At 42.2% G+C, this 23,902-nt stretch overlaps 1 protein-coding gene across 2 annotated transcripts in view; it reads left to right on the top strand.

Annotated features, from left to right (window-relative positions):
- The first annotated feature begins 11,818 nt into the window (after positions 1–11,818).
- KATNBL1 (katanin regulatory subunit B1 like 1) overlaps positions 11,819–23,902 on the top strand; it is a 53,479-nt gene continuing 41,395 nt past the window's right edge. Inside the window, exons 1-2 of one of the 2 annotated variants that reach the window (XM_074998835.1) lie at positions 11,909–11,953; positions 21,810–21,892. The gene's annotated coding sequence lies outside the window, so the exon portion shown is untranslated. Of the gene's footprint in view, positions 11,954–21,809; positions 21,893–23,902 lie in introns of both variants that reach the window. The other variant, XM_074998834.1, reaches the window with a different exon arrangement.

The raw sequence follows: 23,902 nt of genomic DNA, 5'->3' as shown, positions 1-23,902 counted from the left end.
CTTTCGAAAGAGCATTCTGAGGAGCATCTACATTGGCCCTCTTCCGAAAGAAGGTTTTGAAAGGAGGGGCTCTTCCTGACATGGGGAAGGAAGAGTGCTTTCAAAAGCCGCACCGTGAACTTTCGAAATTAATTTCAAAAGAGCACTTTGTGTGTGCAAATGTGTTGCAGGTTCTTTTGAAAGGGGCCCTTCTTTCGAAAGGGCTTGCTCGTGTAGACGTGGCCTGATTGGAGAAGGAGTCTGAGGGCTATGTTGCAGATTTTATATGATTTCTGTGCATTTAATGCTGATAGGGAAGGGTTCTCAGCTGACATCCTAGCTGTTGCAAGGCGAGCTTTCTCCACTTTCCTATCAGTGGGTTTTCAATCCACCTCTAAGGTTCAGAGGAGAGTATAATCCACTTTCCCATTGAATCTTTGGTCTTCACCTTCATGTCAATTTCGATAGCATTTTCATGATTTGGATGCCAGGCCACTTGGAACGTCACTGAGTTTACTGATTTATTCTATATAGGTCACGGAACAGACACTGACCAGATGGTAACAACATTCGGTCCCTATTAATCTGTGCTAGATATGACTTGGCAATTTACAAGTGAAAAGCTTTATCCTATTTCCAATCCCTTGAGTCATCCTGCTCCAACTGCCAGTGAGCTAAAGATTAAGCTGTCATGTACCAACCTCTCAAATACCTAATTTACTACACATTTCAGAGATCTACAGTTAGCTCTAATGAGATATATTCCGTTATTGTCAAAACATTCTGTTGGATCTGAACCCTACATCAGCAGAAATAAGAAAGTAAGTCTGGAGAAATAATGTCAGTTGGCATGGTATTGCCTTACAAACAAATAGCAAAGAAAACTTGACAAAGGATAAGTTACCAGTGGAAATGGAAAATAAATGTGGAGGGTTTTTTTTGGTTTTGTTTTGTTTTGTAAATGCAATGTGGAAAAATAGGGACACACTAATACAAGGAAAATATACTTTATTATAAATATAATTATAAGGCATGAAACAGTAAAACACACACATTTTCCCAGATTTAAGACTCAAAATATTTAAGGTACAACATATATTATAACTTCATGTGTGCTCTAAATTTAGATAGAATCTCAACAATAGAAAAATTTGCATTCTCATTAAACTGAATGACCAGTTCCTCCCTTATACTTTTCCTCATACTTGTCACATTTACCTAACCACCAGCTTTTTGCCAGGGAAGTGTTTCTTAGGCCCCCAAGACTGTTTCTAAAATTACCACCAAAATATTAATTACTAGCCATAAGTACTAGTTATTTACAGCACCTTTGAAAATTATGCTAAATATATAATTCAAGCTGGTTGCAAGGGAAATAGCCCTTCAGTTCTTGAAGCTGTACATTTCCAGATTCACTTACTTTAATTAAATGCCTTATTTTTGAAACAGAAATATGCTTGATGTCAAATTTTTCAAGCAGCAGAGAAACGTAGAGCAAATGGAAGCTGGTCAGGAGCGGGAAGCTACGTCTAGACTAGCGCCCCCCTTTCAAAAGGGGGATGCTAATGAGACACATTGGGATATGCTAATGAGGTCCTGCAATGAATATGCAGCATCTCATTAGCATAATGGCAGCTGCAGCACTTCGAAAGTGCCACGTTCAATCGCACGCAGGTCGTCTACGTGGGGTCCTTTTTGAAAGGACCCTGCAGACATTGAAATCGCCTTCTTCCTATAACCAAAGAGGATAAGGGGATTTCAACGTCTGCAGGGTGCTTTCGAAAAGTACACCTTGGAGAGGAGCCACTTGAGATCGAAAGTGGCACTTTCAAAGTGCTGCGGCCACCGTTATGCTAATGAAGTGCTGAATATTCATTGTAGGGTCTCATTAGAAAATCCTCATGTGTCTCATTAGCATCCGCCTTTCGAAAGGGCGGTGCAAGTATAGACACGGTCGGACTGAATAAAGCAGGAAAAATGGGCTTTTTGTTTCCCTTTGCTTAGAGGTATTTTTATATTCACTTATAGAGCAATAGAGAGATAGAAATAGGTATACAGAGGTATTACATATGTATATACAAGACAATTAAATGCAAGTTCACAGTGGTCCACATGGCAAGAAGAAAACTACTGTTTTAGAGGTATTTTACACTTATTACTTTTAATTTTTTTATTCCTTCTGTGTTCTGTGCAGCTGGATTTATGGTTACTAAATAATAAATAATGGGTAAATCATGCTATGTAAAATTATTTGATGGTATAGTATGAAAGTTTGCCCACCATTTAATCAAGATTATCTGCATAATTTATTCATGGGTCCGCCTCTCATAAATAATGAATTAATCCCAGCTCCATGTTTGTCGTCAACATGTGTATGCATACATGCAGTTGTAATAAATATTACTCTAAAGCAGTGTCACTTAAACTTAACACATTTGCGTACCCCTTTCAGGACTTTGGCCTTACCGGCATACCCCCTCTCCCCGCACCATCCCAGTGCTTATCTCTTGATTTTTAGTAATTTATTTCCTGCCATGTACCCCTTGAAATCCTTTTGAGTACCACCAGTAGTACACATACCACACTTTGGCTATGTCTACACTAGCCAAAAACTTCGAAACTGCCATGCAAATGGCCATTTTGAAGTTTACTAATGAAACGCTGAAATACATATTCAACACCTCGCTAGCATGCGGGTGGCCACGGCACGTCGAAATTGACGCGGCTCGTCCAGACAGGGCTCCTTTTCGAAAGGATCCCACCTACTTCGAAGTCCCCTTATTCCCATCTGCTCATAGTAATAGTAAACATTTGCATGGCCATTAGTAAACATTTGCATGGCCATTTCGAAGTTTTTGGCTAGTGTAGACACGGCCTTTGGGAAACACTGAGCTGAAGAATATGTTATAAATCATAGTTTCCACTTACAATACTTTTTCACTTGAAAAATAAAACATTTTTAGAAATATGTAATTAAAGCTTGTCCAAACTTTTTGAATAAAAATATCAAAAATGCCCTTTTTCTACAACAAAATTTGCATTAAAGTTGACAGGCTTTTGAATCTGTGAATTTTTTTTATCAAAAACTTCTAATTTTTTTCTGTATTTTTCTTTCCCAAAACAGTATATATTCACAATTATATTTTATTTTTGAAATAAATTTTAAGGAAAATCTCCTATGACTAATTCATAAAAAAAAAATTTAAATGTTTTTTTTACACAATTGAAAGAAAAAAAGAAAACAATAAGCCAAAAAAATCCATGACCATTTTACAGTAAATGTTGATTACATGAAATACCAAAACAAAAATATTAAAACAATTTGAAATATTCTGTGATTCACTTCAATCTGTTCTCTATATAACCATATATAGTTTGCAACCATACACTTTTGCAACTTAACAAAGGTAGGTTTTATTCAAAGAATGTAAAAAGTGCTGCTTTTGGCCTCTCTTTCTGTACATTACTACATTTTCTGTTTAGATTGTATGCTCTGTCCACCCCTTACCCCCATCCCTCAATTGTCTGTAAAATACCTGGCACATTTTGAGGTACTTTGGCTCCAATTTGGAGATGCACTCAAGGGCCGTGTCTGCACTAGCCCCAAACTTCGAAATGGCCATGCAAATGGCCATTTCGAAGTTTACTAATGAAGCGCCTCATTAGCGTGCAGGCGGCCGCAGCACTTCGAAATTGACGCGGCTCATCCTTTTCGAAAGGACCCCTGCTACTTCGAAATCCCCTTATTCCTATGAGCAGATGGGAATAAGGGGACTTCGCAGTAGGCGGGGTCCTTTCGAAAAGGAGCCCCATCTGGATGAGCCACGTGGCAGTGAGCCGTGTCAATTTCGAAGTGCCACGGCCGCCCACATGCTAATGAGATGCTGAATATGTATTTCAGTACTTCATTAGTAAGTGCTTCATTTCCATGGCCATTTTGAAGTTTGAGGCTAGTGCAGACATAGCCAAGCTGAGCTCAGTGCAGCTTTGTTTAGGAGGGAGGGAGTGACATCACACGAGATTTGTGGATTATGGATTCCAGGACTGGTCAGGAACCATTTCAGCCCCCACCATAAGCTGGAGCAGCTTTTGAGAAGTCTAAAATAACTGGAGCACCGAGGCCATCTAGCCAAATACCCCTCCCCAGGCTGTATCACAGATGAACCACCTGTGGTAATGCCAGGTACCCAGGATCAGGGCAGTCTAACCTAGTGATCAGAGCCAGCATCAGTAGTTACTGTGGTTAGGAGCCAAAGCCAAGGGTCACTCTGGTGTGCAGGAACTTGATACCAGAGCCAAGAGTAAAGCAAGATCAGTGGTCAGAGCCACTAGCTAAATGAGAGGGCAGGAACTGAGCAAGCATGGTGTCAGGGAAGGTGTGGTTCAAGGTAAGGGCAGAACAGTGTCAAAGCTGGGGGCAAAGGAGGAGCAGCAGGAACAAAATAATGCAAGACCAGTCGCAGCAGTAGGTATGAACACTGAGAAGCCAGCAAACTGCTGTTGCTGATAAGTTTAGAGTCATTCTTCTGGCCTCTTGCAGCCAGTCAGGTGACAAGGTCACTGAGGCTGCCTGCTGTAGGTCAGCAGTACCAATGAGGCTGCCTAGAAACTAACTCTGCTGCGGGCGTGATTCCTGACAGGGAGAAACTGATAGGCCATGTCTATACTAGCCCCACCTTTTCGGAAGGGGCATGGTAATGAGTGAGTTGGGAAGATGCTAATGAGGTGCTTACATGAATATGCAGTGCCTCATTAGCATAATGATGTCTGTGTGCGATTCAAAAGCTTTCAAGGGGCTTTTGAAGTCCAGGGGGTCCTTTCAAAAGGCCCCCATCTACACAGGTAGTGAGTGATTCAAAAATGGCACTTTTGAATTGCACACGGCTGCCATTGTGCTAATGAGGTACTGCATATTCATGGCAGCACCTCATTAGCATCTTCCCAACTCACTCATTACCATGCCACTTCTGAAAGGAAGGGGCTAGTGTAGACGTAGCCATAGAGTTGAGGCATTTTGGGGAAACTGTCTACTCATGTGGAAAAGTTTCTCAACACAGTTCACATCCTAGAAATCTAAAAAAGAAGGAAATGCCCAGGTATATGGAAGCAGGAACCAGACACACGAACAGCCAACTTCTCCACAATTACAGACCTGGTCTCTCTAATCTCTGGTCCCCCACAGTTGCACAGCACCATCTGTTTTTGTTTTTGTATAGTCTCTAAAACAGCAGGGTTCTGGTCCATGACTGTGGCTCCAATATATTGTAATAATACAAATTGCGATAAATTATACTAATATGTGGAGGTGATGCTATATGAGGTAATGTTGTCACAAAGGGGCTTACAGTGTACATTGCACTACAAACTTGTGATGGCACAGCTATGTCAGTCATGTGTGTGATGAGTTGTGATCCCTGACCAAACTGGTTGTGCTGACAAAAGCCACTGGTGCCACTATACTTTTGCTGGCATAGTTTATTTCACCTATGTGGGAATTCCCCCAGGACTGTAAGGTGAGAGGAATAGGGTTTGTGAAGTTAGTAAGAGAGAGATGCTTTGTTAGCAGATGAGGAATATCTTTCTGGGCAAGGGGACCTCCATGAAAAAAAGGTGTGAAGTGAAATACTAAGTGGATTGGGAGTTTGTGTATGAATGTCTGAAAGCGGAATTGTGACATAGGTGGAAGTTATACAACTCTAATACTATAAATGGCTTGTGACCCCTAGATGGTGCTGCAGAACAGCTTGTCTTCACTAGAGGTATTTGATACCAGGGCTCAGTAAAAAACATAATTAGATTTGGCAGTCCCAACTAAACAATCCAGTTCCACTACTCTCCTAAAAACTACATATCTTTACATGTGGCTTTTTAATTAAATAAAATAAACGTCTATTACAAAATCTTGATTTACCTATATATCCAATACCCCAAGTGCTACTAGCTTTTGCATAATTTTATTTTTCATGTCTGCAAAACACATTAAAATTACAAGTTACTCATTGCAATATATTTTCAGAAAATTATAATTCTTTAAAATAAAATTACCCTTTGTATTTTGCAATAACCTAGTTAATTCCTCTTCAGACCACTATAGTCTTATTTCCAACTGATAATGGCTTTTTTTAGATAAATTCTAGTAATAATACAAAAGAATATATTGGTTGCTGGGATGAAGCACAACATCTCTTCAGTATTCATCCACACTTATAATTATTTTATTAAGTGAGAGTTACTGTACAATTATTTCATTTCAACATATATTACATCATGGTGCTTTTCTGCAGTTATCTCTGGTCTGGCATATGGATATGGAAGCTATGGAGTTGTTCCCACAGATTTTAATCTGAAGGAAAAATGCCAAATACTGTCAATGCCCATAAAAAACATGCTGTACAGTTTCCAAAACATGACAAATATAACATTTTTGACACATTCTTTTTAAAATAAATACAGAATGTGTAAGGCATTGTTCTTTAGTAGTCAGAGCACAGGGAACTGAGCCAAGAGCTCTTGAGTCTTATCTGCCACATGTTCTGCCACTGATTCATTTAATTTCTCTCTGTTTCATTTCCTCATCAAAAAATGCAACACTACCTTCCTTTCTGAAGCATGTAATAGTAATACTGATCTCACAGGAGTGTTGTGAGAAGTAATAAATTAATATTTGCATAGTCCTTTGAAGATGTAATGAACTACATATTTGTTTAATCCAGTCTTAAATTATCTGTACTGGAGAGATCCATACTTTCCTTTTACAGACACGAGTTGAAAAACCGGTGGAACTAGAACAAAGTGAGATTTTTCTAAAGGAACAACAGAGGCTGATGAAAACCCCAATAAATTGCTGAGTAGGATTATTAAATGGGAGAGTCACAGGCTTTCCCAAAATTTTGTATTGAATATTATATCCACCTCATGATTTGCAATGTCCCAGTCAGAAGGATGGATTGTATGATAAAGTACCTACCCATCCCAGTCCCATTGCATAAGGAGAGAGAACTGGTAGAGACTTACACATACACACCAACATCCTCCATAATGTTGTTGGAGGAGGAAATCAAGCTAGCCTGTGACCTGCAAATTCAGTTCTGTTTTCTCTCAAGTTCTTTTTCTCGTCCATTTAGATTGTAAGATCTCCAGGGTAGGGAATAGCACTAACTATGCACCAGGCACAATGGGACCTACACCTTGTTTGGAACCTCTAGGTTTTATTGTAATACAAATAGAGGGAGAAATAAATAATATACAGATAGTCCCCGACTTATGAATGGGTTATGTTCCAAACACCTGGTCGTAACTCAGTTTGGTCATAAATTGAAAATACCTTATGCTGTAATCCCTTGAGGTACAGTCACGTACTTTGAATTTCACGTAAGTCGGGGAGGGCTTGGGTTGGGGCCCTGGGAGGGGGCACAGGGGTTAAGCCTGGGGTGGGTTAGGGTGGCAGGGGTGGTGGGATGGTGCAGCTGAGTTGGGGCTTGCAGGGGGTTGGAGCAGGAGTTGAGCCCTGCCAGGGGGTTGGAGCCAGGGCTGCAGGGGTGGAGGGTAGGGGGGTTGGAGCTGGAGCCCAGTGTGCCAGGGTTTGGGAGCCCCAGGTGCAGGTTGAGGAGTGTGAGCTGGGGCCGTGGGGAACTGGGGAGGGGTTGAACAGGGTGAACTAGGGTGGGGGAGTTAGTTTGTGGGGGATAGAGCCTCATGCACCTGCAGTGGCTCACAGCTGGAGCCCTGTGCATGCTGGCGGCTGACAGTCCAGTGCATGCCAGGGGTTGGGTGGTCAGCTAGGGACAGGGGGAGGTTGAGCTGGGCGGGGGAGGGGTTGAATGGGGGTGCACGAGGGGGTGCTTGAGCTGGGGGCAGGTTGGAGACACACTTGCTGAGACAGCTGCATGGGGGTGATCTGGGGCCACATGGGAATTGGGGGGGGCTGGGGCTGGGGCTAGGGCGGTCAAAGCCTGGGTGTGTGGGGCGTTTGGGGAACAGGGGTTGGAGCCAGGTCCGCAGGGGTTGGAAGGAAGCCCCAGGCATGCAGCTGGAGCCCCCCGTGGAGGGAGGTGAGCTGGGGCATGTGGGGGGTTGAGCTAGAGGTTGGTCGTAAGTACGAATGGTCAAGAGTTGATGTGTTCGTAATTCAGAGACTGCCTGTACTGTATATTTCAGAGAGCTTGTCTGTCTATGCATCTGGGCCTGAGTCTGTCTGTTTGTTCAAAAACTCCTCCCAAAAAGTAAGAGCTAGGACCACCCAAGTGCGAAATGCAGCTTCTTCTCATTACTTGAACCATAGCAAAGGTTTCTTGTGCCACAGAAATGGGATGTGCCTGGAAAAGGATTGTTTCTCATAAAACCAAACAGAAAAGAGATAGAACCACTGGGTTGTAGGGGCTAGCTGGGTTATGCCCCGCAGTCTCCCTCCAGGACTGCTGCAGCTCCTAGCCTTCCATCTCAATGCCCAGGAATCCTTTAGAAAAGTCGGGGGGGAACGGGAAGGTGCACAGAAGCTCCCCCCACCAATATTCATACAGGAAAATTGCTGGCCGTTCCCTTTGTCAGGGAGCAAGGGGAAAGTGCACCATTTTCTGTACGCGTCTCTCTAGCTAGAGGGTACAGGGTGCAGATGAACCTGGACTGGCCCCAGCTGGAGAACATGCACCCTTCCCCTAGCTATGCCTGCTGTAACTGCAGTAGCCATGGGGAGGCACTTCTCAGCTGGACCCAAGCTGCTGCAGTGAGAGAGGGTTAGGTAGTCCTCTCTCTCCAGGCCAGCCTGTATACTGAACTCATCTTCAGCTTCCCCCCAGAGCAATGATTTAAATGAAGACAAACAAAAATTGAGTTAAGGACCCAAGCAATGCCGGGTAAATCTTATAATAATAATGATAATTAATAATAATGCAGGACCTGATTATTTTCCTAGAAATCTCTACAATTTTTCCAGGTAGTGACAATCCCTTTATATTTTGTTCTGTTTTGATTTGATTAGTCACTAGATGTTGATGAGAATCATTGAATCAAATATCGTATTTCAATAAGAAACAGTCTAGACAACACCCTGGGTTTTTTTGCAATTTTCTCTGCAGCCATTAAAAATATACATCCCTGACACCATTATCCAACATCAACTCTTATTTGATTAGCTTCTTCTTAAAATGTATTTAGTATCCATGAAGTGTTATTTACAGACTTAAGGACCTGCATTTCTGCTTGGAAAGATACAGTATCTCCAGATGCGCATTGTGCAGTCAAATAACTGCCACACATTTAGGAGGACTTACTGTAATATGGTACTTTCCCTTCTTTTGGTACATGTTTTAGCAAGATAGTATCACATTTCTCGGCATAGTACAAAGTAAGGCATTAAAGTACAATCTGTAGTAGTTTTGTATATCCAGGTATACCTAACTGATGTACTCTTAATTCAGTAAGACAAAATGAAGCACACACCAGCACAGTTTGCAGGAGGTTTACAGGTCCCCAAGTCACTTCTGAGGCTTAGGAAACATCATTTGCTTGTGGCACTGGATTGCAACATCAAGGGTATTTTCACCACCTCGCTTTGCAATACGCCAACACAATGTCACAAGTTGATCACATAGAAAAAGGACAACCCTAGCCTGTGTTTAAATCCAACCAATCTTTGACTTATTCAAGCACCAAAGAAGTTTCTCAATGTTCCTGAAGCATGAAGATACATTTTGAATTTTCACACTCAGATAATTCAGTGAGAAAGGAATTTCACAAATCTCCCAATTCCAAAATTGTACTTTGAAGTTCACAAGAAGCATAAGAAATTTCAAAGAAAGGATAGAGTTTGAGGGTTGGTAATTGTTTCTTTTCTTCTTCTTCTTCTTCTTTTTCTTTAATTCCAGAATTCAGCATGTTTTTAGCTATAGACCTTCAAAAGGCCTTGACTATACTAGAAAGGGATTACCCACACAGTTATGGGTATAGCAAAACTGGCAGATGCTCCTAAACCCTGATTTATCTTAAACTGAGAAATTAATTAATTTGCCAGCATGGTTTATATCAGTAATTGAATGAAATAGTTATTTGAGCAAAGAATATTTTTTCCAAAATAATGGTATTTAGCTAGGATTTTTGGTGGCATGGATACATCAGTTAGATTTTTTTGCCCACCAGCAATACTTCTAAGTGTAAGCAGACCTGAGAAGAATTGTGAGGACAAAGGAGATCTTGTGAGGATGGTGAGTCAGGAGTATACTGTGGATGTGAGGAAGCTGTCTGAAGGAGGCTATGGAGATCAAGAAAGATGGGTTTTCAAGACAAGATTGTGGGCGTTTGTGGCGCAATGAACCTTATGGAGGAGGTAGTGACGTAAAGGAGGTTGTGGGAACAAAGGGTGAAATCCTTTGGCAAAAAAATGGCAAAATTGACATTGTGTTCAATGTGGTCAGGAGTTCTTGCAAATGAGACTAACAGAGTCTGTGAGAAGCAGAAATTGACTGAGAAGGCACCAAAGCAGTGTAACTGGCTATGAGGACTGTATATACAATGAGAATATGGGAAGGATTGGTTGGAAAATGAAAAATATTTTTCCATTTAAAAAAATTGATGCAAACTAATGTTTTTCATTTCCTTCAAAATCTTTCACTAATTTGTCTGATGACATGACTCAGTCACATCCCCTTTTTTCCCTGAACAGTGGGCAGGAGGGGAGAATTAATAAGGAACAAAAATTTTCTCGTAGAATACAAAAAGTTTACACTCATTTTATTAAAAAATTTAAAAAGTGAAAGAAACAAAAACTTTTTGCACAAATGCTCATTTCCATAAAAAGACATTTTAAGCCAAAAAATATAGACACCACTATAATTTTGGGGCAATGAGGTGGTGTGGGGAGGTCATGGTTGAGAATTTGAGGGGAGTGAGATACTGGGTTGTAGAGGTGGTTGAGACTGGCTGGGGTGGGGAGTTGTGGCAGTAGTAAGACAAAATGAGGAGATGACAGTCTGAGGAAGTCATGGGATGGCATGACTGGGGATGAGTTGTTGAGACAGGAAAGATGGCCTGAGAGAAGCATGGAGGAGGAGTAGGGACAGGAAAACTACTTGAAGATGGATTTGGGGGTAGGGTTCCCAGGAGTCCAGCAATCTGTGGGACAGTCCCAAATTTCCATGACCAGTGCGGGGAAATAGGGGCAGGGAGACCTGAGCAGTCTCATGGGGCATTTTTGTGTAAATGCAGGACTTGGTATTTGTCATGGCAATTCCCCACCTCCAGCCAAGGATCTCACAGCCACAGCTGTTGGTGGGGCTCCATGTGTCCTGCATAGCCTTTCTTAAGATCTGTCAACCCTCCCTGGGGGACAATAGGACTGAGGGGCTTGTGAGACTGACAGGGTGTGGGACAGCACTGAAACTCTGCCAGGGATTGCTCGGAGGATGGTGAGACTGTGTGAGGTGTGTTGTGGGGCTGGTGAGATTGGGGCAGGGGGCGATGACGTGCTGGGGGCAGCAGTGAGAGAGAGCCTTGGGTAGTGACACTGAAGGGGCAGCTGATGAACCAGGCAGAGGCAGCAGCAAGCCTGAGGGGGCTCTGCAGGGATGGGTCGGTTAGAGGCTGGCGAGATGGGGAAGAGGAAGCGGGGGAGGGGCGAAGCCAGGCAGGACCAATGAAGGCAGCTTTGCCAGCGGGCTGCCACGCGCGGTGACCGCCCACTCCCCCGGCCTCCAATAGGTCACGCGCGGTGACCGGCGTTTGCCCCGGGGGCGCGGGCGCGGGCGCGCAGTTCTCCCGGCAGCCCCCAGGGGGCAGGGGTTCGTTGCGCGGTGCGAAGGCCGGCGGCTGGGAGGGGGCAGGGCGCTGTCCCGCCCCGGCGCTCTCCGGACCGGCATGCAGCGCGCCGCAGTTTGAATGGCGCAGGCTCCGCTGAGTGGGCCCCGGCGCTAGGACTGCCCCGGATCGGCGCCGCCGGCTCGGCTCGGCTCGGCTCGGAGCAGCGCGGTACCATGAGCAGCGGGTAAGTGGGCCAGCCGCGTTCTCTGGTCCGCACCTGGCCACGGCCTTCCCTGCCTTGGGGCTGAGCTCGGGGTCGCTCCGGACCCGCGGCTAAGTCAGGGTCCCTGGCATGGATCGGCGGGGAGTGCCGGTGCGTCTGCGGCGGGGCGCTGCGGCGTTAGGCCCTGGCTAGTGCCGGGCGAGAGCCTCGGAGGGAGGGGCTGACAGACCGGGACCGGCTGTCTGTCGCGCCGCGTCTCTTCCGGCTGTACAGGTGTTGCTGCTGGGGCGGGGGGAGGGGTGCTCTTCTCTCCTCTCCCGAGCCACTACCTTGCGTGTTGTCAAGGGCCTGGCAGCCGGGGTGTGCCCGGACGTGGGCTACCCCTGACAGCTGCCCTGCGCCTCCCGCTCCCCCGTGCCGCGCCTGTCGCTCGCGCCCTGCCGGGGCGCTCCTCCTGCCACTAAATACGTCGGGCCCTTCCGATATTTGCACGTCCAGGTGAGCTCACTTGGGCGGATCATCCTTTGCAAGCAGGGCCATGAGGCTCGCTCCAGTTTACACATGATGGTGTAGAAGGTACCAGGAGGGCTGAGAAGCGTATGCTGAAGTTAGCTGGTATTTACTTTGCTCACTGGACGAACAGTAATGTTTTACACCGGGGGGGAAACGGCCACTCGCTCTTCGAGGATCTGCAGCCTGCGGTGGAGCAAGTGCATTGCATTGCTAAAGGGAAATTTGGTTTTCTGCGGAAAATAGGTGAATGTTGTGTTGGAGCTGTTTAGTATATTTAGGTTTAAGTCCTGCTGGCCAAATAGGTAGGTAAAATACAAATAAACGATTTAATGTGTGGTAGCTATTAACATTTTAAGACTTAAGAACTTTTTTTTAATTTTCCCAAAATAACTTTTTTTTTCCTCCACTGTATGGTATGCTACTGTTTTTAGGATTGGTTTAAATCTATAGTCATTTAAAAATAGTTACATTCCTTTCTTGGTTATAGATGAATTTCCCCACCCTTCCCATCATTCCATTCCACCTTAATTAAGCCTTAAATAGAGTACTTGATTGTCATGCTGGGTGTGCTGAAGAAAATGTAATGTAATTGCAAAGTGAATTTGTCATTTCCCAGTGTATTTTTTGTGAGAAGGAACAAATCAAAGCCAGGATCAGAACTATTCCATTTAAGAGAGTTCTATCCTAGGCCTAAAAATGTTATGTATAGGTCTGTATAAAGGATATTATTGAATTAGTAAAATGATCATTAGTTTGATTTCTTAAACTTATATTTGAGAATTTGTGGTTGTACCAGCAGGAAGGCCATTGAGACGTGCAGCTATGTGTATCTTTTTTTTTTTTTAACCCAGTTGTCTTGCCTATGTTATAGCTGAAATCTGATCAGCAAAAACCATATAATGACTGAGAAGCTATCAGCGTGAAATTTAAATTAGTTTCAAAATAATGTGTTAAAAGACTGTCTAGCCTTTTGCAAGTAATGCACTGAATAATATCTTAGACACTTAAATGTCTTAATTTAAGATTTTGTTTGTAGGGGGTTAGTATTTTATAGGCTTAAACATTCTATAATTTTAATTTAAATCCTAATTTCCAAGCTTGATCAGAGAGGCTGCACTGATGAATATGGAGATGTAGGAACTGTGACAAGTGCACAAATTATTTATTGATCAGAGGTATGGCTTGTAGAGACCGGGACCCAAACAATCTATAGGAGGTGACAAGGATGTGTTGCCTAGCCACAGATATAAATTTAGAGGGGCTTTTGCAAGAGCTTCTTTTCAAGTAGAAAGAGCCCCTTATTGCATTCCTATGCTCCCTCAGTAAACTGCCAAGGTGAATTTGGCTGGGGAGAGGGAGGGTTTGAGGGATTTAAGAATTAAAAAGAAATTAAGGCTATGTCTACACTACAGCATAAATTCGAATCTAAGGCACTTAGCTCTGTTTTGAATAGTGACTATTCACACATCAAATACCATTATTTTCAATTTAGGGGGCACCGTGGATAATATTCCAAGAACCTGAATGAGATTAACAGGAAGTTCAAATATGAGCGTTCAGATTAATGGTAGTGTGGAAGCCAGTTCTATTGGACTCTGGGAACGCAACCCCTGCGAAACTTGGGGTTTTACTGTATTTATATTCAAAAATATTTTCATAAAAATATGGGGACATCGTCACCACCTCTTGTAGCGTTCTCTGTTCCTTGTGCAAGCCTAGTAAAATGTAAAAAACTGCTAGGTTTGACAATATGGATGGGACAATAGTATAAAGATTTAGCTTTATTTGAAATTGGAGAAGCTTTGCTGGAAGGAGTGTTGTGTACAGCAGGGACTCCACTTAAAACTAAATGGGACTGGATTGCTGACACAATTAAAAAGATTGTAGAGGATTTTTTAAGCTAAGTGATGAGGGAGGGTCAGTACATGTTGACAAGCACATGGTTTGGTCAGAGGTGTTGAATTTATTGAAGTGGGAACCCTATATTCTTGGAAAGAAGGGGAAAAAGTTGCTGAAGTACAAGTAGAAGGTAGTGAGGAAAAATCAAATGTGACTTTCATCTGAATAGAGCATATTAATGCAAGCAACTTGAAACTGATAACGTCCAAGCATTAATATACATAAGCTAGAAATCTAAGTACTGGGATGAGTGAATTAGAATGTTGGTATTAGATGAGGATGCAGTAAACTCTCATGTCCGGCAGTCCTGGCACTGGAAGGTTGCCAGATATTCAAATGTTCGGGTAACAAAGAGGTGTACTAGTAATACATAACACTAAAGACAAACAAGATTAGATATTAATAAACAAAAATGTATGCAGAGTACTTTATTTACCAACAACCATAGTATTGTACACCGTAAACTTATACTGTATATGCTGTATTTTTTTATTTACTTTCACTATACCGTGATCATGGAAAATGTAACCAAAATTTACTTATGGTTAAAATGCTGGTTATTTGAGTGTTCCAGATGATAGAGTGCCAGGTATGAAAGAGTTTTCTTTGTTGATCTCAGAGGCACCACAGAAACGTGGTGGACTCGGGGATAATCAATGGGATGCAGTAATAATAAGGTATAAAATATACAGGAATATCAGAGAAAGCAGCCCTTGTGTGGGAGCTGCATTATATGTAAAAGAAAGCATTGTCAAACAAGGCAGATGAAACAAATTTCATGATGGCAGGGTGAGGGGGAAAGAGTAAAGCCGTAAGAATATACTACTGACCTTCTGACCAGGATAATTGATTATACAGTGGTTAGGGAAGTGCAGATATAAAAGCAGAAAGTGTAGTGATGGGTGATTTCAGCTATCCTTACATTGACTAGGAAAGTGGCATCTCTGGGCATGATGCAGAGAGAAAATTTCTAGACACCATAAATGACTGTTTCTTGAAGCAGGTAGTCCTGGAACCTGTAAAGGAAAAGGCAGTTCTTGATTTAGTCCTAAGTGAAGCACAGGATCTGCTCCAGGAAGTACTAAGCAGTTCAGCTACAGTTAATTTAATTTAACATCTTGGTACATAGTTGAAAACCAAAAAAAACACAATATGGTAATATTTTTAACATTAAAGGGGGTGTTACACAAAAATGAGGATGCTTGTTAGATGGAAATTAAGAGGAGCTGTTAAGGGTTAAATGTGAGCGAAAACACAGGAATTGAGGTTTGTGCTAAATGTATGCCAGAAAAACCAAGCGGACGAAAAGACGGGCACCTTAGCTAAATGGCACAGTAAGCCTATGTCTACACTAGCCCCCTGCTTTGAAGGGGGGATGTTAATGAGACACTTCAGGATATGCTAATGAGGTGTTGCAATGAATATGCAGCACCTCGTTAGCATAATGGTGACCGCAGCACTTTGAAAGTGACGCTTTGTTCACGCGTGGCTCGTCTACACAGTGTCCTTTTCAAAATCCCCTTATTCCTATTTGTTTAGTCCATTTCCCCAGTAGAGAAGGGTAGATAGTAGAGTCTCTCCAGAATCTGTTCCATAACCTATGGTATTTACTCGTTAATGATCTGAAAGAATGAAGCGAAGAAGCTTACAGATAATACAAAGCTTAACAAAACGTATGGCCATATCCATACTACATGGGTGCGTCGACACTTGCATTCCTCTTTTGAAAGATGCATGCAAATGAGGTGAATCAAAAATGCAAATGAGGTAAAATTTGCAGATTTAATACTTCATTTGTATATTCTGATTCCAAAAGAGCTTCTTTCGAAAGAAGAAAGCCAGTGTAGATGCTGCTCTTTCAAAAGTAAACCCCATCTTCGAAAGACTCCTCCTTCTCTTTATTTAATGGGAAGGAGGAATCTTTTGAAGATGGGTTTACTTTCGAAACAGAAGTGTCTACACTGGTTTTCTTCTTTCGAAAGAAGCTCTTTTGAAATTAGAATATGCAAATGAGGTGTCAGATATGCAAGGTTATACCTCATTTGCATTATTTACCTCATTTGCATACCTCTTTCAAAAGAGGAATGCAAGTGTAGACACATCCCATGAGAGAGATCTGATTTGTTGGTTTTAAATGGGTTAATTTTATATATGTGTATGTGTGTGATATAGATATATTTATCAACCCTTTATTTTCCTTACATAAATTCAAGATACCATTTTGGATCATGAATATAAACATATGTTAACTGACTCCCGGAGTCTTTAGTTTTGACATCTTTAATATTGCATTTGAAGAGAGTAAACCATTGTTTAAAGTCTGTGACTAAGCAATTGAGAATAATAATGAATGAGGAAAACCATGAAAACTAACCTGACTAATTTCAAATCCCCTATTTTAAAAAAAATACCCAAAAATTTTGATAGTGTTACAGTTCATTCACCTGAGACAATATCAAGACTGGTAATGATCCATTTTGTTAGTGTAACAAATTTTGATTTAATCCCCAAAGATTGTATACAATTTTTTAATAGGTAGCTCTAGTAATTTATAAAAATCATTATAGTAATTTATAAAAATGTGATGCTACCATTCCTCATCAAACCTGACCCACCTTCATCCTTCAGTATCTATCTAAAATACTTGATTTGACATGTAATTTTAAAAATATTGTTGTGGCATTAGTAGTAGTTTCAAAATTAAGAGTGATTGAACGTTCTCTAAAATGTCAGATGAAATTGCTGTCCTTGACTAAGTTGTTCACATCCTAAACTAGATGTATTGTAGACAGCTGATGTACTACTTTGCAGACAATGCACTTGGATGATGTGTGTGTGTGTGTGTGTGTATGTGTATAACTAAAAAATCTTTGGCAAAGCCATTTGCTTTTTCACATATGAGCTGATAAGTATCAATCGAAATCTTTAAGATGGCAAGTTGAATGAAGAGGGGCCCTGTGACAGTCTTCAGAGAACCTAGATCAATAGCACTGAGATGGAATCTCCCTTTCATCTCAGTAAGGTATTAACTCAGATGCCTACTGGTGGTTTTAAATGTTGATATTTCACTCTACAAGACAGGAGAGAGGATCATAGATCTTTGCAGTCTACTATGAATTGATCTTACTGTGCCATGTGAGGGTTGCACATTGGAGAATAGTACCACTTTTTTTCTTCCAATCAAGAAAGACGTCCAAGGAACCACAGGAATACTCAAGCCCTGTAAAGGAGGAGCTAAGATAAAGAAGCCCATTAATGCTCAGAATATATACAATCAAAATCTGCAGTAATTTTGCATTTTGTTTAGACACCATGGGGATGGGACTTGAAGAGTGCAGGTTGAACCTCTCTAGCCCAGCACCCTTGGGACCTGACTGGTGTTGAATGAGATAATTTGTTGGACCACAGGAAGGGTGTGTGTACACTCGCATTCCACTTTCAAAAGAGGTATGCAAATGAGGTATATATTTGCATATTTGGCACCTCATCTGCATATTCTAATTTCAAAAGAGCTTCTTTTGAAAGAAGACAGCCAGTGTAGATGCTGCTCTTTCAAGAGTAACCCCCATCCCATTAAATAAAGGGAATAAGCAGATGGGAATAAGGGGACTTCGAAGTAGGCAGGGTCCTTTCGAAAAGGAGCCCAGTTGGGATGAGCCGCGCGGCGGCGAGCCACGTCAATTTCGAAGTGCCGCGGCCGCCCGCATGCTAATGAAGCGCTAAATATGCATTTCAGCGATTCATTAGTAAACTTCGAAATGGCCATTTGCGTGGCCATTTCGAAGTTTGGGGCTAGTGTAGACACAGCCTTTAAGTGGTTTTTTAAAGCAAACTGTAACAATCTTAATTTTAATATTATTTTGTAAACCCGGGGTACCAAGGAGAAATGTCACAATCTTTATGTTCATATTTAAAGTTAAACCTAAATTCTTGCCTTACTGCAAGTAATCGCACTCTAATTTTTAATAATGTACATTTAACCCATAAATTATTGTATCAAAATATTGAAATAGGCTGAATGTTCTCTATCACTGTAATTTCAATATCTCAACCTGTTAATCTTGTAAATTGGAAGCCTTTAATTGTGATTTCCTAAAACTGAGGAACAAAAAATCACTGAAAATTCTGTGGTAAAAGTCAATAACTTCTCTTTAATGGACCAGTTAGGCATTGCCCTGTATATTGTAAAACAAACCATAGGTTTCTTCCACTTTGTCTCCTCTAATCTATCAACACTATGAAATAATAATTTTCTCTTGGTTTTGTTTGGTGATCAGTTAGTTGCTATCTAAAATGCCAAAGATTTTTTTTAATCTGGAAGTACATACTTGAGTGATCTGGAAGATGTCTTTTTTTTAATATAAGTTTGAAAATATATGTGTGTAACTCTCTTTAAATTGGCGGCTGTCTTTTTTGTGTGTTGGGAAGGTTCCTACAGCAGCATGAATTCCCTAACAAGCTTTTAACGAAAGCCTTGTTTTTACAAAGAAAAAAGATGTTTCCTAAAACACATGAAATACATATCTCCTAGATTTTTATCCCTTGTTGGTTATCATGTGGTAAAAATACACCTTCCCGCCTGCCTGCCCCCGCCCCATTGTGGACTCACCTGGTGATAAGTCACTGAAATATCTTTCCTTGAAATGCGAACACTAACAAGCATGTAATTAGAGCTACAGTACTCCACTGTATAAACACCCTTTGACTGCCCTTCAGCATTTTAAAGTGTATACACATTAAGCAATTTGAAAATAATACTACAATGCACAACCTTGGAATACACCATTTACAGTAATACCCATTCCTAAAATACAGCATTGTACTTGGTAGGGGGAGAAAGTAAAGTTAATTATGTATACAGTTTATTCATAAAATCACAGATTACTAAACAAAGTTATGCACGAATGTCTTCATAATATCCTAGGTGATGCTCTGTTGTGAGATTTTTTTTCTTTTTCGTTTTCTTGATGTGTACGCTGAGGGTGATGGTACTACAAAAATATAGTGTGAGGTTAGTGTGTGGGTACGTGGTAGCAGAGTAATGCTTGGAGTTTGTTGGGTTCAATGGCACTTTATCCTTAACTTAGACATTTATTTTCAGCGTTTGGTGAGGAAAAAATTATTTCCTCTAACCTCAAAATTAGTAAACCTTTCTGTGAATATTCATATTTTTCTTAGCTCCCTGTCCCCACATATACATGTTACGATATCTGTGGCACTAGTAATCAGGTCTCCTCCATTTAAAATTGTGCACTGGACAGAGAAAACTGTATTGTGTGCCAGTTTTCTGTGATGGCACACAAAGCTTTCTGTGTGAAGTTGCGTGAACATGGAAGCCTAAAAAGGTTTGAGTGCCAGCTGGAGAAAGCAAGTCTAAAACCAAGTTGTGCCAGGAAGGTAATGTTTCTCACTGAGTAGAATTGTCTTTTCCAAATAGCAGCGCCCCCCCCAAAAAAAACTGTGGCATTGGCTACTTTCTAAGTTAATTAATGTGGTTAATTTATTAACTCTTTGGCTCTGGTCCTCTCCTGCATCAGTGGCTCTCACCCTTCCAGACTACTGTACCCCTTTCAAGAGTCTGATTTGTCTTGTGTACCTCTGAGTTTCACCTCACTTTAAAACTTACAAAATCAGACAGAAAAATACAAAAGTGTCACTGTAAATTACTGACAGACTGCTTACTTTCTCATTTTACCATATAAAATTGGAATATAAATATTGTATTTAGATTTCAGCATGTATTACAGTAAACCCTTGAGTTATATGGGGGTTGCATTTCTGCAACCCCTGCATAACTTGAATGTTCATGCAAGCTGAGGGGAGACAGGAATCAGGCTGCAACCTGGTTTCTGGCTTCCTTGGGCTTGCAGGAGCCGGGAAACTGACCAGCCTAGCAGGACTGGTCTGTTTCCTGGCTCCTAGAATGGTGGGGAATCAGAGGACAGCCTGGTTCCTGTCTCCCTGCCACCTGTGGGACCCAGGAAACTGACCAGCTGGTCAGTTTCCCAGCTCCTGCAAGTGGCAGGTAGCTGGGAATTAGGCAGCAGCCTGGCTCCAGGCTCCCCTCCCCTTGCAGAGAGGGGAAATTGACCAGGGCATCAGCCTTGTTCAGTTTCGTGGCTCCAGCCAGTGGAGGGGAGCTGGGAACCATGGGCAGTCTGGTTCCTGGCTCCCCTCTGCTCCTTGGAGCCAGGAAACTAACAAGAGCTGCTGCCCTGCTCAGTTTCCTGGCTCTGCAAGCTGAGGGGAGCTAGGAACCAGGCTGCCACCTGTTTCACAGTTCCCTGACACTCCAGAGACCAGGAAACCACTCCTGTCAGGGGCGGCAGCCTGACTTGCAGTTGCTGCCTTTGACAGCAGTGGCTGGCACCCCTGACAGGAGCAGGAAATCGCTCCTCTCAGGCTACTGCCCTGACAGAAGCGGTTTCCCCACTACCATCAGGGACAGCAGCCTGACTCGCAGCTGCTGCCCCTGACAGGAGTGGTTTCCTGCTCCTGTCAGGGGCAGTAGTTGCGTTAACCCAAGACACGTGCAATTTGATTGTGCGTATCTTGAGGGTTTACTTTATACAGAACGGTATAAAAATTATTGCCTATGAAATCTTAGTTTGCACTGACTTTTGTTTCCTGCTCCTGTCAGTGGTGGCTGCAAGAGACAGGCTGCCCTCCCTGACAGGAGCAGGGAAATTGGTTCCTGGCTCCCCTCTATTGGCGGCTGCTGTGTGGTTCCCAGCTCCCCACTGGCCCCGCAAGCAGGGAAGCTGACCAGCCATGAGCCCTGGGTCCCACAAACAGTGGGGAGATGGAAACCAGGATGCCCTCCTGGCTCCCCACCACTGTGAGGTGGTCCCCACCCTGGTGGGCTGGTCAGTTTCCTAGCACCTGCAAACATAGGGGAGCCAGGAACCAGGCTGCAGTCTTGCATGAAAATTTGAGTTACACAGCGGTTGCAGGAAAGCAACCCCTGCATAACTTGAGGGTGTACTGTAAGCAAATAGCTAGATGAGTAGATATCCCTTGGAAAAGTTATTAATATAACCCTAGAGGTAAACGTACTCCTGGTTGAGAATCACTACACTTACTACTGCTTAACTACTTCCTTAAGGAGTTGCAAAAAAGAGAACGCTTTGATGGCATAAAGGTGGTTTATTGGCTCTGGGCTAGCCCATGTATGAGGCATGACAAGAAAAGGGGATATAACCTACTGGCTGCCCATTTTTTGGGCTGTGGGCAGCCAAATGTATTCAGAGGGGCCATTAGGTTATTTAAGTTGCGTTGGGGGAATCACCCAGTTCCAGGATCACAGTGGGGGAACTGTGGCTACGACATAGCAGACTAACATTGCTTCAGACTTGTTGGCTTCTATTTAACAGAGCTTTTCAATTATATTGAGCTAACATGACTGGAAAAATACTCACTTTGCCTAATAAGGCAGGGCTTTTGTAAGTAAACTTTCATATTGCAGGTGAAGTCCCCCACCCCACCTGCAACTTAAGCTATGAAATGTACCCCAGATTTTTGACGGGTTAAATGGAAACAGCATTCACCGTAAGTAGGATCTTGCTTAATTAGTGCTGTATACTTAGAGCTGTAATATGCTTAATTGGGGTCAAACTGAAAGGTGTGGAAATATGTAGCAGATAAAATCATTGAAAGCAAAAGAGTAATGCCACTAAAGCCCTTCAATGACAGGCAAAAAGTGTTAGTTTGTTACATTTCAGTTACGTTGATTTAAAGTGACTATAAAGCTCTTTTAGGGTATGTCTTCAGTGCAGTAGAAGACCTGCAACTGTCCCTGGTCAACAGACTTGGGCTTATGGAACTCAGGTTGTGGGACTAAAAATAGCAGTGTAGATACTTAGGCCCAGGCCCAAATATCTACACCAGAGATTCTCAAACTAAACTGCACCTCAGCACGCTTTTGACAAGTTACCACATGACCCAGGCTTGGGCTCTGCCTCTCCTTCCCCTATCACTTCAGGTATGGGAAGAAGGGACCACAGCCTAAAACCCATCACCTTGTATGGGGGTGGAGTTCGGGCTTCAGCCATGGCTCCCAGTCAGTCTAATGCTTGTCTTGATGACCATATTAAAATGGGGTCATGACCCACTTTGGAGTCCCAGCTATACTTTGAGAACTGCTGGTCTACACTATTATATTTAGCCCTGCAGATAAGGACAAGTCCCCAGTGCTATGGACTTATATTACTGTATAACAGACATGGAATGCTCCTTAAGTCTCAGGCTAATGTTTTTGAAGCTGTCTTGGTTTGCACAGCTTCTGTATCAGTATTACTGTCATCTAGGAATGTAACTTTTTAACTGATGCAGGTTGAGCCTCTGTAGTATGGCACTGCTTACTTCGCTTATTTCACTGCTTAGAACAAATTTAGGGGTAAACTACAACTAAACAACTGCACAGAACACTGAGAGCTGGAACTGGTGGCTGGAAACAAATTTTATAGGGTCACAGGAAACTTGGCCACACCCATGATAAGTGGTTGACCAGTTTACTAAAATTATGCCAGGTTACGGGTGTTGTCGGATGAGTGCTCCAGTCTAGAAAAGTTCAACCTGTATATTTGTACAGCATCTAGTATAGGCATAACTGTACTGTTACAATGATTCTTTGTATCAGAAGAGCTTAGAGACAGTACCCGTATTAGTATGCTGTCACCAGTCAGGTAGTACCACTGTAACAACTTCCAAGTAATACAGCTTTTGCATAGACTAGGCATGTGCTAGCTGACCATATTGTACTGTTTATGACATGTTATACTCCTGGTGGAATTCTGTACACAATATTTCAGAGTTCTGCATATTTTGTCAGCATAACACAATTTGATCTTACCAGTTTCAGTTCTTGCTGTCATTTATTTCAAAATGCCTGTCGGCAAATGTGTCTTTATAGCCTCAATACTGTTCTTTGCGCATACAGGTTGAAGCGCTCTATTTGGGAACGCTCTCATCCGGCAGCATCCGGAATCTGGCATGACTTTTAGTTAGCTGGACAATCACTTATCATGAGTGTGTCCAAGTTTCCTGTGGTCCTGTAAAGCTTGTACTGTTGTTTAGCTGTAATTTACCCCATAAATGTCTTATAAGAGCCCAAAAAGCAGTGAAGTGTTAATAATGCTTCTAGATAATATTGTCCTCCCGTGGTCCAGCAAGTTCTCTCGCCTGGCAACAGTAAGGTCCTGAGGATGCTGGGTTACAGAGGTTCAGTGTGTACTTAGGTTAGTATTTCACCTGGGTCACCTTCTATATATGAACAAGTGGTAATATTGATGACTTAATATACTGACTAGTCACAGAGAGGGAGCCATATTTGTGTCTCTTCATAAAACAGAAAAGCAGTCCTGACACACATTTTTCATGCCAGTTCACTTTCAGCACTATTTCCAGATCTGAAGAAATGGATCTGCCCACAAAAGCTCATCACGTATTAAATTATTTTTAGTCTTTTTAGAGTGCTACATGACTACTTTTTTGTTTTATTAGTATAGTGAGTTAGTCCTGTACTGTAAACAGATCCAACAGTTTGAGTAATTGTTCTGA

Source organism: Carettochelys insculpta, chromosome 6, assembly GCF_033958435.1.
Source record: "Carettochelys insculpta isolate YL-2023 chromosome 6, ASM3395843v1, whole genome shotgun sequence".
NCBI lineage: Eukaryota > Metazoa > Chordata > Testudines > Carettochelyidae > Carettochelys > Carettochelys insculpta.
The sequence above is the reverse complement of the archived record's forward strand: the minus strand, read 5'-3'. Positions and strand labels throughout refer to the sequence as shown.